This window comes from Euwallacea fornicatus, chromosome 8 (genome assembly GCF_040115645.1).
Source record: "Euwallacea fornicatus isolate EFF26 chromosome 8, ASM4011564v1, whole genome shotgun sequence".
NCBI lineage: Eukaryota > Metazoa > Arthropoda > Insecta > Coleoptera > Curculionidae > Euwallacea > Euwallacea fornicatus.
In genome coordinates this window covers 3,245,718-3,262,833 of record NC_089548.1, presented here as the reverse complement: position 1 = coordinate 3,262,833, position 17,116 = coordinate 3,245,718, and the positions used below count along the sequence as shown (strand labels likewise).

At 37.6% G+C, this 17,116-nt stretch overlaps 1 protein-coding gene across 6 annotated transcripts in view; it reads right to left on the bottom strand.

The window, feature by feature from the left end:
- Positions 1 to 17,116, bottom strand: part of Gfrl (Glial cell line-derived neurotrophic family receptor-like) — a 97,667-nt gene that overhangs the window by 44,384 nt on the left and 36,167 nt on the right. The window lies entirely within an intron of this gene.

The window sequence follows — 17,116 nt, the reverse complement described above, 5'->3', positions numbered from 1 at the left end:
CCTGGGCCACCCTACATGATGTGGGGAACTGCAGCCTTGTATCAGCCAGTAATGATCCACGATGAATTGTTATTAATAAATTAATCTTATTAAATGTACCAGGAGGCGTCTAATAAATATAATAATAAAGTAGCGATTACCGTGGAACAATGTTATTGACTTATTAGCACCGTTTAGGCCGACCGTAAAAATCAGTCAACGATGGATTGTCACGAAATTTGGTTCGAATTACATGAATAAGAAACGAGGGAGATGTTTCCCCTTCGCAGGATATTTGCTTTCGATCAGGACTCTTTGCATTAAATATAAATAATAACTTAAGTTCAACGCAGAGTCGTTTAAATCGAAGACTTAAAAAAGAAATTTTAGAGGTAATTTTCAAACATCCAAAAAGCCGATGGAGACTCAAATCAAACAAAAAATTATAAATGCATTGATCCAGTAAGAGGTTTCAGGAATTTAGTTAACCGAAAGTGTAATGAGATTAGTATGAGAACAGGAATTAATTAATTTCCGGAAAAGAGCTTTCTTATTAAAGTTGTCATTAACTTACTTCTAAAGGATGTCATGAAAGTGTAGCGACGCCGCTATTGGGTCGTCAACGGCATTTACTCCCGCTACTTTGAATACCGGCAACGGTAGATTAGAAAGAATGAAACGCAGCTATGTTGCTACTTATTGCATCAAAATTTGAAAGCCAGAGAGCGGAATTAAAGTCAGCAAAAACTAAATCGATTTTTTTTTTCAAAAACGCCCCCGGTGTTCGCTTGATTTTAGGCAGCAACCCCGTAAAGTACTTGAAAATTTTGAAGTAAAACCCCGTGCTCGGAGTCGGTGGGAAACAAACCTTTATTTCCATGTCACGACCAACATCCATAAACACTATTGCAGAAATAAATTGACTGAAAAATGGGATTGTTTTCGAACTATGAAAAATTATTGTCCCATTTCTGGGTCACAAATACACACTACGGCCACACTCCAGGAACACATAAAATGTTTAGCAAAAACCACGAACATGTTGGTATTTGCAATAAAAAATTATTAGCAAAAATTTCAAATTGCGAAGGACTGTTATTGAAGTTTATTTCAGGCCTCCCGATGATGAAGTCGGGAAGTTCGATATCCGTTTTTTCACTAAGTTCCCAAATCGGTTTAGTTTCTCTACATCAAACAAAAAAATCAAAAAGTTTTATTTTTTCTCCTTTTTATATAATAAGATATTGCGACGATAAAGCCGTGGCGGGCACGTAGGGAATATAAGAAAAACGGAGATACTTCTCAGATCGATAAAACTGTAATGGAAATGGGAAGCCGTTAAGACAAAGGGGAAAACGTGCCGCGAAAAAATTCGTTCTACGGGTTCGAAAGTTAACAAGAAAATATCTCAAATAATGTCTGTTCTCCGAACTATAAATATTTAACAGTAGTTTACAATATCATGGTGAATGATCCGCTTTCTGCTTCACTTTTCGGTAATATTCAAGTGACAGACTCTCGAGCTATCAATTCTGTATTCATTAGTTTCCGTCTTCGCTCGTTTTCTCGAAATTGTTTCCCATAAATATAATGTTTCGACGAAATGGAATCTTTTATGGCTAATTTATTTAGAAGAATTTAATTTTTCCTTTCAACATGGAAATCTACCGCTTTAATTTTCCTCTCAAGAGCATTACATTCTTTTGCGAGGCAAATTATTGTTATAAGTACCTAATTTACACAAGTTGAAATCTGAAGTTCATCATCGTTTATTGCTAGTTCACTATCGCTAGCATCTAGAGGGCACAAACTTCGCTATAACCAGAAAGTCATCATGGTGCCAAGTTTACAAACCATTAGCTTCTACTCTGTATGCACGTGCCTCCCTAGTTTCTATGGAAAGTTTCCCAAACTTCCGAGGATTTTTTTCTTGGTTGGCTTGACGTATGTGCATTATCCCATCTAAATATGAGATTTTTACTAATGAAAAATCAATTGCGATCTTTTAGCTTTTTGTGTTATTATAAAAACCGTAAACCTTTAAATCACCCTGGCTCGTGTGCTAATAGAAAGAATATAACATTAAAGTAACTCTGCCTCTGCCTTATAATGGATAAGTCAATATTTGGCCACAAACAGAGCGCACCCACCGAATATGAATTAGAAAAGTAGGTGACCGTCGATGTGTAACAGAATAATCGACGGACGCTGACTGCAAATTTATAGTTCAACGGATATTTTTTAATGTCATTCTGTAGACTTATTCCATGGCAAATTGCCTTATTGGCAAATATTTCAAATTTCATGCTTAGATCTGCGGAACCAGCTGAGAAAAAAGGGCTAATCTGATGCGATCGTCGATTTTAATAATGAAGCCTCATGGTGTTACGAAGGCAAGATTGCCAATTTGAGATTTTCTTATATCTAGGGAAAAACAATTGGTGCAGATGTAACGCTCTTCGTATACATAGAGGACCTGAAGCCTCACATAGATTCGTTAAAAATTGATGAAAATATCTTTCATGAAATGCTGGAACACGTCGAGTATTCTCTTAGTAATGCATTTTTTGATGTACCAGACACGTATACAGGGTTACTCATGCAGTCGCCAAATGTACTTTTCCATTTTTACTATATTGACCGCGTATTTCAGAAACTAAGAGATATACTTCAACTCGGCTTATGTCGGCTTATAAATGTCAAGAGAAGGATTTCTTTTCGAAAATCTTAAAACAATTGCTCCATGGATTTACGAGATATCAGCGACCTTACATGCAAAGTGGCAAAAAAATGCACTGGGAAATTAATTACCAAATTTACTGCGCGACAGCTTTTCCATGTACGTGTGGTTAGAGATTGCGATATTAAGGAAAACGTTGCATTTAAAAATGGACAGTATGTTCACGTGTGAAACAAATAGACCTGGAATTCAAGCCATGGAAAATAGCATATATGACTGAAGCCTCTCTATTCCAGAAACCAAACAAACAAAGCTCACTAGGTCCTATGTATGATGTGTGCTGCATTTTTCCGACATAATCCCGTTGAAAAAAAGAAAAACAATAGCAGTTGCTCATTTACCAGGTTTTGGAATATCCATTATTCCGCAAACAAACCTCTAATAGCCAAAAAAAAACGCACACGAGTGCTTTTGCTCTGTTAACTTGTAATATTCTAGAGATAATTATATTTAATATAATAAATTGTTTCGAAATAAAGGCCTAAAGATTTCATCCAACTTGTCTAATCCGGAAGACCACAGTTTTCAAAATGTTACCACTAAAAAATATCAAAACTTGATGGAATTGCGGAATCATCATGATCAAACCCCAAGTAAGCTCGTGAAATTTATGAAAAAGTGGAAAAATTTACTGTAAAAAATAACCCCCTAAAAAGGATGCATGTGCCCTCAAGAGCAGACTCGTATATAGGTAAAGGGGCCTCAAAGATGCGTCATAAACAGGTATTTTTTCAGCTTCGAATATAGCCAAAGCTTTAGAGGCCTTTAGCATATTTTTATTAAACGTTTCTTTTACAGCAATATTTATTTTAAAAATAGATGGAATTTTTTTCAAAATCACCCTAACAGGGTTGAAGTTGTCTTTAGGACTAAAACGTTAACAGGATCTCGAGAATGTGTCTTTTAAAAATAGTAACTTTTATTGTTCAAATATACTTCCAAGTTTAGAACTTTCTGGGGCACTTTAATCAAACTTTTCGTTAAGAACATTACAGGTGTTTCAAAGCAAAGGAAATTCGCTATTAGTTGACCTCCAAAGAGATGAAATTTTCCGCAACAACAAAAAGGTAATTGGTCTCAAAAATGAATAATCGAGAACTTCAATTTTTAAATAAAACACGTAAAATGTTAACCTCTGATCGTGCTTCAAAATAAAACGCATGATATGCAGGAGGCAGAGCTGCGCGAGGAATAATTGCGCCGCCCCTCCACTGCACTCCAGCCCTATTGGCGGCGCCGTGGCAGGTTAGTCACGCCAAGCATGCGGCGATTAGGCGATAAATATTACAACATATTGCGCTGTAATGACTATATTTGTTTTATCAGTGATCAGGTTTCTCAAGGTTAATTTTCAAAATTGAACACAGAATCTAAGGTAGGTTACCAATATAGAACTACCGTTTTCCAGCCTTCAGTTGTGTTACAAATCTCAATAGAATGGCCCTACTCTGAAAGGTATCCACATTTCATTTTTACTTTTGGAAAACTTTTTGCCACTTTTAGCGCAAGCACTAATCAATTTATCGTACAATTAAGTAATAAAAAAACAACGTAAACAAATAAAAATTAAATTTCTCCCGTAATTCACAATTTATTGCGGTTTGCGCTGCCTGGTTAAAGCATCCCGCTTTGTGACGTTGCATGTCTATGAGAGCATTTCACGCGTTTATGGGAATTTTGATTTTTTTTCCATAAAACGGTTGATTTGATATTTGGAAAATTTTATGAAAGTAATTACATGACAATTTCTATCAATTTTATAATGTTTAAAAATATATGTAATTTCCTTTTTTATGATTAGGCATGAAAAGGTGAAAAGTAGTCTCACATACAGGGTGTTTCCTAAATACGGTATATAACTTCGGGAGCGTATTCTACAGCTAAAATAAAGGTAATTTTGTTATATAAACTATATCCCAAAAATGCTTCGTTGCGGAAATACAGGATGTGAAAATTTCTTTAAAAATTTTTTTAAAAAATTACAATTTTTTAAATATTTCCGAAACTACTAGAGACATTTTAATGAAATTTTACAGGGTTTGAGAGTTAGCAACGGTGCGTATTTTACGCGAAAAACAGTGGCTGTTGCGGAACCAGTGGCGTGCGGGCAGGATAATTGCCGGATATTTTAAAGGGAAAATGTGGTACGCCTCCGTTCTTTTCCAATATTTTGTTCCTTTTTTAATTATGTGTTCGATTTGGAAGAAAAAATGTCTCTTGACTTTATTCCGTAGGACCCGCCGTTTTCAAGTAAATAAATAAAAAACATTGTAGCTAAATTTTTTCATTCTTTTTTATTATTCTCAAAAGAAGAAATACTTGTATGAAGATATGAATTTTTTTGTTGTGTATTTGCCTGTTTGGTAGCGAAATTGTCGACATTTTACTAGTCACCAACACCGTTAATTTATCTGTGCGTGAGACATTAAATTTCAGACAATAAAATTTTCACACCCTGTATTTCCGCAACGAAGCATTTTTGGGATATAGTTTATATAACAAAATTACCTTTATTTTAGCTGTAGAATACGCTCCCGAAGTTATGTACCGCACTCAGGAAACACCCTGTATACCATGAGTATCATTGAAAAGTCGCCTCTTTCATTGCAAAAATATGTTCCAGGTTTTAGGGCCTTTATTATTTTAAATGAAAGGTTTCATTTAAAATAATAAAGGAGTTTTAAAACTACAATAAATTTTCTATAAAATTACCACAAATGACAAATTTTAGAGCATATTCAATATTAATAATTCAATTTGAACTCCACCAGTAGCGCGCCAACGTCTGCACAGCCTGCCAACTGAATAATTTATGGTGAAAAGGCGTTACGCCACTTCTTTGTCTGAAAAAAACTTTAACACGGTATGTCCCGATTAACAATAGCATCATGTTCTTGGGCCTAAACGTAATGGTTAGTAGGAGCATAAATTGAGCTCGTCGATGTAATGCTTCTAGTTCTATGATCTTCCCTTCTACCCACACAAAGTTTTTCGTCATGTTTCGATCTCGAAATCGATCCAAATACCTTCAAATACACTAACTGAGCCACACCGACTTTAGTTCTTCCTAATATGAATATTTAAATAATTAGTGTTTTTTTGAAGTTCAAGGTATTATCGAAAAAACAGCTTAAATTGTTTATTTTTATAAAATTTATTGACGACCCGATGTCTCGGTTTAAACTTCATGAAATAATGTGCCAAATTATTAATCTCGCTTTAACCTCATCTGCCTTTTAAAGTTTTCATGTGCATATCAAATGTGCGCACATTATCGTACTAGCCAAATTAATTAACGTAGCCCTAACAAGCTTTATTTCATTCGCTCATTATGAAACTAACTAAAAACTTGAACCTTTTTTGTTTTAATTAAAAATTCCGTTAAATTAGTGAACTACAATAACAATTATTTCGCATAATATTTGATAAAAATTGCGGATGATTAAATTCAAAATTAAATATTCCCTTAATAGCGGATTTACCATCATGTTATTAACTGCATGGAAATTTACCTTGGATAAACTTTTTTTAAAGTCAGCTTGGAACGAATTTCAAAACGGTAAAAATTGCATAAGTTGCGGGCTCCTTTTAAACGAAATTTCCTCTGTAAGTTATGAGTGTGTCTGACATCATAAAGGGAAATTAGATGCCTTAGAGTCACCCATTTAATGTGCCTTTTTGACATAGTTAAAGCTCAGTCAAAGGTGATTTGCTCTTTTTTCAATTTTTCTTCAGTCTTTCCCATTTTCTACCAAAAACATGTCTGTTATTAACGTATTAAATTACTTCTCATTTTTCAGCCCATTTGTGCATTCGTGTCGAAAACATACATGCACTTGTGTTCCTTTTCAAATGTATAGAAGTAGTTCAAGTTTGTATTAGACTTTGGCTATTACGTGCTTTGTAAATAATACTCATAAATGTTTTCAGCTATTAATAATCCATATTCAAAATATCCCATTTCTTGGTCATTAACGGACCTGTCGTCATGATTAGTCGACTGTGTTGCTTTTAAAACACCTCGTGATGTAATTTATCAAACGGAACGTTCCCCAATCATGGTTCATATGCAAATAGTGGTTGCCTTTAACGTACCTACTTGTATGCATAATAATCGGTAGTGTTTATGGATGTCTACATAAAGGTGTTTAAAGGAAATGTTTCATTTTTAAAAAGCAGAAATCGCTTTATCAGGTTCTTTTGTTAGTCTTAATGGATGCTCGTGTGTGTAAGTTTGGGGCCCTCGTTATATAGTAACGTGTGAGAATGAAAATGATACAATTGGCCAATGCTCTTTTTTGAGTAGTTACCGTGGAAAAAGATTCATTCTTGCTCTTACATGATGATCAGTCCATGTTCGTAAATTTAAGTCTGTAAAAATACTTTGAAATGCAGAGCTGCACCGATTCTAAAATGATGAGCTTCATATGGATGAATTTATTCGTATACCTTAAACAAACGGTCCATTATATCCATGATTGGATGTTACTGCTGTTTTCACCTTCGATTTCGAAAATTTCGGTTTTTTTTTTTTGAAAATAATTTAAAAATTGCAACAATTTCGTAGATCTGTTTACACAACGAAACTGCTCGTCTCAATGCGCAACTTCTCTCCATGTAACGAAGTCTATGCCTATTATCGTTTACGATATCACCGTGCTGGATATACGTGCAATACTTTTGTTGGGACTCTACACATATTTCTGGCCGTTTCCATTGATCTGGAGTAGGTTTTCTATCTCCGTTTAAACGAAGATAAATAATTCCGTCGAAGCATTTCATGATTTTTATAAATGGACTTTCATTCGTCGCGCCGTTTTAGTTAAACATTGCTCTAAATTCTGAATTTAGAGTCTTTGTTACACTTGCCGGCCACAAGGGAGCAGACGGGCTGCTTTCATTAACAAATCCCATAAGTAGAATCACTGCATGTAAATCATGTCGGCACTTTTACGAACCTCTCAAGGAACCAAAAATATGTTGGCAATGGTTTACATGATCCAGACAAGGCTTGGCTTACGCCCCTCCATATAAAACCCAACACCAAGCAATTTGTCAAGGTAGTTCCTAAAGGCGGGGGATGTTTCCAACATTCAGTACAAATTTTCACCACCGTTAAAAGCAAAACTAACGGAACTAAAGAAATTCGTCGAACAAGGGGACATTAGAAAGATAATGAAGAAGCTTTGAAGTTAATTCAGAATTACGATCGACTAGAAGGGCTTTTCATCGGCATTAAATTTGGGTTAAAATATGAATGATTGTTGTCGAGAAACGTGATTATTGATAGTTTTAGTTAAGAATTTGATCGTTTCACTCTAAGGGAAATGTATGGGAAATATCAATATTTTTGTCGAATATGTGTAGCTATTTAACTATATATGGTTTTGTATTTGTCATCTATGAAGTTTGAGAGAAAGGAAGTATGAAGCCGTGAAGTAATGGGTCTTTTAATCCTGCAGTGCGCCCATTTCTGAAGCTCAATCACGGAGATCTCGTTAACCATAAAAATTAGTAGCATCACGATGGTCAAATTGGTTGATGATGGTTGCTGAAAATCGAAATGTCGACCTTCAAATAAGACATCGCCACGTTGTAGAAGATGAAAAATCGTAACGATGAATTCCCAATCGTTTCGAATTATCACCTCGAAAAATCTCAAGAAAAAATAAAAATATTTTTATAAATTTAAGATTTTTTCGAATACTTTCGAAAGCCGGATTTTTTTCAAAGGTCAAAGGGCACATGCTGAAATTCTAAATTCCGCCACTTTACCCCAATTTAACCGACCTCCCATTCTTGATCGTTACCGAGTTCCGACCGGTTTTATATACACAGTGTGTCCATTTCCTTCCGCCGTTCTTTTAACCACCCTATAGCTTATTAACTCCATCTTTTCTCAATTACTCGCGAACCTTAAACTGGTCTGGTTCTATACCGGTGACAGATAAATCGCCGGTCGCATTCGACAGTCCTTCAGCCATTTTAATGCTGAATCGGTTTAATGCTGAATCGCATTCGATTACGGCTCTGAAAAACGGTAGCACGTCGGCCTGCATTTACGAGCTCTCTTTCGTGCTTTGCGTACTTGTAGCATGATTTGGGAAAATTGCTTGACTTTTTATCGGAAACTTAATCTACTTCGCGTAAAAGTTGACCCATACCTCTTGCCATTAGCACAATGACTGGTGGGGTGACACGCAACCATTCACTCACCGTATTAATTTTTACAATATTTTATATGGTCAAATTTTACTCGAGGGGGCGACCTTTTCCCTTAATAAAACCATTAGTTTCGGTAGTCATTGCGCAAGGTCCAGTGCCTTATCGGTCCCAGAATCGTATGTATGATTGTTCGGATGAAGATTACTGATTATGCGTTATTTTCTTATAGGAGTTGAGAAATCTGTTTTATTTAATCGACCAGGAAGCGACAGACTGGACTCGGGGTCAAGGTACTAAATGTGTGATATCAAAAATATCAAATATGTAGCGAGAGAGCAAATCCTTAATATCCCAGATTAAGACTGGAAAAGAATTATAGCAGCCCCTCCTTGAATCTCCAACTGTTGAAGAATGCGATAAGGCGGGGAAATGTGTAGGAATCGCAAAAAAAGGGGGAAATTGGATACGACTGATAAGGTGAATAAACATGTCCGGTTTAACAATGCTCACAAGGAAGGGAATGCTGCTAGTAAGCATTTGGAAAATAAACACGAAAAGGACCTATAGGGCGTCCCGAAAATGCATGTCAAAAATGATATCACGAGATTATTCGGGTCAACAGATTAAGACTGCGTTCAAAAATGATATTGAAAAAGTATCTCCTTTAGATGCTATTAACCTCTTTAGACCTATATGAAACCTCTTGAAAAAAATGTTTTTTACTATACCTGGAGAATGCTTCAATGAATTTCAATGAAGCTCATTAGGTTTATATAAAAGTCATTAGTACAAGCACTATTTTCATGTTAAATCCATGTCTATTCACGATGTGCGAGTGGTAAGTTCTTGGCCAACAGCATACAAAAATGATCAGAACTCTTTTAGTGGGTGGCGCCATCGCATCGATTTTTTTTTATGATACATTAGTCTCTTCTCCAACTTTTCCATATCTTGGAAATTTCTCGTATAGTTAACAGTTCACGGCAAAAAAATGATTTCCTCTTCTCACAGAAAACACCAATTCGCTATCACTTCGAATAATTATAAACATTCGTCGATGCGAATGCTGAAGTCACCTATGGAAAATGTCCCAAAAATGCATATAAACATATTTGAAGTTTCTATTGATTGAATAATTATTTAACATGATAACAAATTAATAATAATAAATAATAATCAATTGATAACGACACCCCTCAGAGGGTTGGCCTTTTGAACTCGCCATCTTGAGTTCAGAGCTTCACCACCTGGATGTTCCCATCGTCCCCAAAATGCGTTTCCATTACGCGTCGTTATCGCCAACGTAGGAAATAAATCATCCCTCAATTATACTAACTGAATTTTTGCAATTCCCATTGCAGCATCTCGTCATTGACGTATTTAAGATAATATGTGCAGGTACTGTTGGGTCCAGGACGGCACTGTTATGAAGAAGACAGTGCAAATACTCACAGATGAACTACGACGCGACAATCTAAGGAGGGAACGAAGAACTCGTGATCACCCCGATGATGGAACCCTCATGTGGAATTAACAGTTATATTACGGATATGTATATCATATGCAAATTCTGATGAGATTACCTGTAACAGACCTGTTTGCCATACTAAAGGGTAGGGACGTTTCAAACAATTAGAACTTTCCCAGTAGAAATCAGTCACGTAAACACAACAACGTTCTAAGACCTGGCAGCTTCTGACAATTCCCCTTTTGGATCGATTTCAATGCCCAGCTCTAGGCCTCTGTAGGCCCCCGTGTTTTCCCCATACTCCGACGTTCGTTCCCATTAACGGATACTTGAGGCCTCTATCGTTCGATAACCGAATGAAATTTGCATATTTCGACTTTCCTGCGCCCCTACTCCTGCCGTCCTCATCTGATCGGTTTCGCAAGGAGGTGAAGAAAGCTCGAAGATTTGTCTTTACAACGAGCTCCAGCGGCATCTCGCAACTCGGATAGAACTGAAATCATATCGACAAATGAGCAAGAAAACACGTGAGTTTTCCTTTTGGATCGTTTTCTAATGAGTTTAAAAGCAGCGAGGGAAATCACTCGTCTTCATTAAAAATCTGAAATGGCGCCCACAATAGCCCATTCAATATTACAGAAACCAATAAATAGGCATTAAAATGCTGTAATCCGAGATCTATTATCATTACGTTATTCGAATGATCGATGATACATATTTTTAAACCCGAGAACCTTTTTAAATTAAGGACCATTTTATGATTCGAGTCAAAAATGAGCCTTCGCTTTTAACGATTTTTCAGAAAGTCCATTACGAAAGAGCCGCTATTTCAAGCATAATTTTTATTTAATAGTGGGTTTCGAGTAAACGCTAATTATAATTAATACATTAGCAATGCACAACTTAGCGTCCGTAAGGAAATGAACGAGGGTAAGAAGTCTAAAGTATTCATGAAGTATACAAACATTTGAACGAGGCTCTTGAATTAAATAACGAGAAACTTCTAGACTTATGCTGCCGAGCCACTGGAATTGATCCCTCAAGGCTGTCTCAAATTGGCATGATTTAGGGGGTTAAAGGTTGTAAATAATTTCATTTCTTTCCACAGATCGGCAAAGCTGTTTTTAAGCTTCTACCGGGATTCTAGTAAATTCTTAATTAAAGGGCGCTTATATTGAACTATGAAAAAGTAATTAATACCCCATGGCATTCACTAATTCGGAAGCCGGGATTTCTTCCTTAAATTGCTTCACCGGTTACAACCTAATGAAGTTTTCGGGAAACTCATCAAAACATTTTATCGGAGAGGGCGCCTGTAGGTGCGAACGATTTAATTTCTTCTTAATTAAAAATAGAAATTATTTCGTAAACTATGTAACGGTACTTTTTAGATTGTCAGTAACAGCTCCATTCTTTAGACGGCCGACGGGAAGACGATTGATGGTCTAGAGACGAAACTTCCTTCTATTCCATTTCTTTCACATATTATTCCATTTAAATTAAAATGCGCCCTTCCTCATTTTAGTTTATCGCTTAATTGGCCGACATTTGAATATTGTCTTTCGAAATCAATGGGATTAGTCGCAGTGATCTCATTCCGTAGCCTCCTCGCCCGCCCGATCTGACACCCGTCGATTTTCATCTTGGGTCTGATGGAGAGGATCGTATGCAGGGTGACAACGTCCACCACCCACCGCAAATTATAATCATAATTTCCTTACACGCAGGTTATAGAAAATTGTTTGGAACATTATATCTCTGTCACTATTCGACCTTCATAACGGGGCGTTGATTTAATTGCCTCCTTTTGAGACGACTTACGATTTACTAAAAATAAAATCGCAAAACCGCAAACACCCCGTGTAAATTACACCTCATGATTAGCGGCAGTAACAAAACCGAATGTTTTGTATCGTGGTAAAATTCGAACTGCGCTCCATCATTCTCAACATTCTGGTGCCTGACTTCCACCCCTGGCTGGAGGTGAAGGTCCCAAAGCTCACTTTCCTTCCTTTTACGAAAAGGACAAATTGCTGTTCTCTACCCCGCATTGCCCTTCGACAACCTGATTCGTCGTCTTTAATTTATACTGGCTTTAGCTGTTTTATTAATATTTATAGGTGATTTCGGTGTTAAGAATCGCAAATGAACGGAGAACATGTGTGGTGGTTGCGCGAAATCGTTCAAACACGGTTTTAGGAAATTAAGTGGAAAAGGAAAATTTCTGGATGTAATAGTCATGGTGCCATTTCTAAAAGCTTTGGAAAAATTTTATGATACGTAAGTTTACGTTTCAGTTAAGCACCACGTAAAATTATACCTAAATCCGGACTGAAGTCCCTTTGCTTCAATTACACACATGTCGCAAATCTCTATGGATGTTATTTTGTAACTTGTTTTCTTAACGTTAAAAATAATAAATTGCGGCTCTAAATGTGAGATAAAACAATTTTAAGCCAAAACAACAATTTTTATTTTAAAAAAATTACACACCACAGTATTAACATATTTTGTGGTCGATATGTAGCGTGGTGAATTCCGAATAGAGAAAGAGCGAGTATCCGAAGACTACTTGGTGTGCAGACACCTCTCCAGAACGGACTGGTATGCATCCGGGTGGACGCGCCGACCTTATTATGGTGGCGAACTTTTTAAACCCTGGCAGGTACATCAGTTCGACTCTAGGGTCTGTTGTTAGTCCACAACTTCCCGAAATTGGTGAGAACGTCATTCTGCTACCCGATAATGCGACCACGTAGTGCCAAAGTAGTAAGAAACTTTCCTGAGGAGAATCAAATCAAAGTTCTACCTCGGCCGGCACAATCACCCGATCTCAATCCCATCGAGCACGCATGGGATATGCCCCAATGAAAGGTTTAAGGAATAATGGTCACTTTGAGAAGCGCCATCAACTCTTTGAATGCCTACGTGAAGCGTAGAGAGCCATCCCTCAAGATTTATTACATAATTTAATTTTAAGTATGCCCAGCAGGTGCCAGACAGTCGTGAATGCCGGAGGGGCACACAGGAGATATTAATTTTAATTTCCCAAGTTTTTTGCAATGTTTCAAACGAATGCCGTTTGAATTGTTTTTGTATGAAAGAATCTTATCTTTTGTTTCGTCCCGGACCTCTTTGGGGCACTAACAGTCCCAAGGTTTATTATTGCAACTAACGAAGAAGCAAACACGCTTTATCGGCGCGTTAAAATTGATCAGGTTATTAAATATAAATTAGTTGCTTTTTTAGGCATGTGAAATGTCCCTGGACACTTGCGAGCCAGGGAGAAGTTGATAGGTGAACGAGAGAAGCCCGAGAATGTTCTAGAAGCTCCGAGAACCGTCTCGCAGCGCGGCAGCTCGAATCGACGGCGACGAGGAAACCCATAAATTCAATCCGTCACCTCTAAATCACGTCATAAATTATATTTGCGATATGTACGAGTCCTAATGCAATTGACTGGTCCAGTGCTATGTAGAAAACAAATTTTCAGAATAATTGTTCTAAAAATAAAGTTGGTAAATTTCAATAAATCAATACGCTTGTCTATGCAAGATTTAATCGTAATCCGAATAACGGCACTCGATTATTTGCTGATTTGAATCCTGAGAGCGCAGTTCCTGGTTTCGCTAAATTGGAAAGAAATTTACGACAGTGTGGGTCTTTTAATAAACTTCCAATTGGAAATGGGACGGTAACATTAGACGGAAATTCTGGATAATTGAAATTTTATCATTTTCCATCGAGTTCCGAGTTCTCTCATTTCAACTGACAAAGAATCAGTTGTGTCCAAATTGTATTTACCAGCTTTGGAAATCGAATTTGTTTTCTTTTCGCTGCTTCAATGGAGTTAACTTGTCGCGGTCATGTATAAAGTGAACTTCGGCCGAATTTTTCTTTTTGGATGTGTACTTTTTATCGATTTCTGAATGTCGAGTCAGATCGTGCAACACGAGGCACAATAGCGGATTAGATGTCGGTAATCTAGGAGGCAATACATGCACGAAGGGCTTTTGAGATTCGATGCATTTCCGTTTTCAAATCGGGAATTATTTTGATACTTTGTTACATGAGTAATTATGAAAGATGGTCGAAGCCTTTTCAGGAACATTTTGCTCAGAATAAATATACCTCTTCAGCGCTAAATCGGGCCGCCGTTTTATCACACAGCTCTTGTTAGGAGCCACATTAATAAGCGATTGAAAATGTAATTTTTCCAAGAGATTTGAAGTGAAGCATTGATAAGGCGTTCGCTTGAAAATCATCCATCACAATTAGGCTCGACGTCCGCTTTGTATCCGAACCTGAGCGGGTCAATGTTTCGCAATTTATCTTCTTCGTGCCAGTGTGTTCCGCCATTAATTGGCGACAATGGAGAGGGATTCTGACTAATACTTCAACTTTTTGCTCGGGCATAAGAACTTCAAATAATGGAAATCTTCCTTGGCCATTTATTATGGAGCCCCTCGGATATTTGTAACGGCGCGACGGTGCCTCGGTCCTATTTAGGATTTTTTACCTTGTAAAATCGAAACAGAATGAAGCGCCGAGGAAATCATTCGCTACATCAACTGGAGTTCGTGGACGGAGAGTATCCGTTTCTGGAGCGCAACAATGCGGATCTTCGTAACATTTAAAAGATGGAAGGTCGGCTGGAACTGGAGCGAAGGTGCGCAGTTCGGGAGTGAATAACGAGCAGCCTGGAAATTTGAAAAAATCGCGCCACTTTCGGAGATATCCGACAGGAATCGAAATTATGGAAAATGTTCTATTTTCCCCTCAGCTCATTTGGCGAGCTACGAGGACGGGCACAGAAGTATCCGACCTGACGCATACACTGGTCGAAGCAATTACGGGATGCGTCAAAATATCGTCTTAAAAGCTTTTTGTGCCGCATGAAACGCATCGAAAAAAATTATATTTATAGTTCGAAGTTTTTTTTATTGATAAAATAAAGCTCTTCTTGTCGCTTAAACTTCATTTGACCAGTCGTCACAGTCCTGTTTAAAATCGTGCAAATTTTTAAATTAAAAACCGGCGATTGTCCAATGTAATTTGAATTCATAATTTTTTCATTTGGTACTGTTAAGTACTAAAGGCGACTGTAAAATCCTTTGCCGATTATGAGTCCGATGCTACGCCCATGTACACACGGAGTCATAGGTTGTGCTTCGGCCGCCATTTATTGCTTGCCCATAATTCCGTGTAAATGGCGCGATTTATGGGTGGAAATTGCCAGCTTCAGTATTCACCAACCCCAGATGAGGGTAGTTTATGTCGGGAATTTCCAGTACTTGCCCTTGTCGGGCCTCAGAGTAGCGCTGCATTTTATGGTAGCTGGGAGACCGCCAAAGGCTGATCCTGCTATCTGGTACGTTCTGCTTGAAGGCGGTAGGACGTGTAGGGGCTGTTAATTAGCCTTAGGGACGGTACGCCAATGGGCGCCGACCCTAAAACTTCGTACTTAAGAGGTAGAACCAGGACCAAAAGTTAGTATAGATACAAAGCTTCATAACTTCATACTCCTAAGATCCCGCGGTACCCTGTTAACTGCTAATACCAACGGAATTCACCATAAGTAATAAGTAACCAATCCTGAAGTGCGAAGAAAACGAAAATACACAAATACAGTCCACTAGTAGTTTTCTTCAATATTAAACAGGTACAAAAAGAAATTTTTAATAATGACTATGATCCCTTCTTGGTATCGCGATGCCACTGATGCAATCAAGCTATCAACGACGTCTTGGGGAATCCCATTCCATTCTTCAATTAGGGCATTTCGAAGATCTGGGATAGTTGGAAGTGGTAAATTTTAGCTAGCAACACGTCTTCCCAAAGTGTCCCAAGCATGCTCAACTGGATTTCCGCCTGGACGATTGACAGAGCGTACCATTCTCTCAACATTCATTTTATCCAAACAGTTATTCACGATGTTAGCGCAATGCGAACCATCATTGTTCTCCATAAACATGAATTGATTACCTGTTGGTCCAGCATGCGTCATTATAATAGGTTGAAGAATTTCATTAAGGTTCCTGTTGGCGTTTAAGGAACCATTGTTAATGAAATGGATATCTGCATGCCCGCCAAGACTAATACCTGCCCATACCATGGTACCGCCACCTTCAAAGTGCGACCTTCCTCTGATAAACTGATGATTGTTTCACGTTACGCGTTTAGGCCAAATCAAAACACGTCTATTATCAGGTTTTAAAGTGAACCTAGCTCGTCACTGAAGTCAGTGAAATACACACCATTGGTTTCCAGGCATACAATCCGACATTATGGAGGCTATTTCTAATGGTTTCAGTGGACACAACTCTTCCGGTACCACGAGCAAACTTACTTCTTAGAAGTGCTGCATTGACTTTAGAATTTCCTCTCACGAGCAATTGGAGAAATCGGTTTTCCCTGGAAGTGGTTGTTGATGACCGACCTTGTCCCGGTCTTCTTCTAACATTTTCCATTCCAAGAAATCGATTTCACAATCTTGAAACTACACTTTGGCTACCATTAAACACTTGAGCAACAAGCATCTGTGTTCATCCAGCTTCGAGTTGTCCTATGGCTAGCCATGCTTCACTTTCCATCAAATCATGTTGCTTGTTCATTGTACGAATAAAACCGTGTTAGATTCTACTCAGAGAATCTGTTAACAACTTTAAAATATTGGGTGACATGGATTAAAAGTGGTCGCACCAGTTGCCAAGACGAACTCCGCAGTTGTTGACCCAATCAGGTGATCACTCCGGAGATTGTAA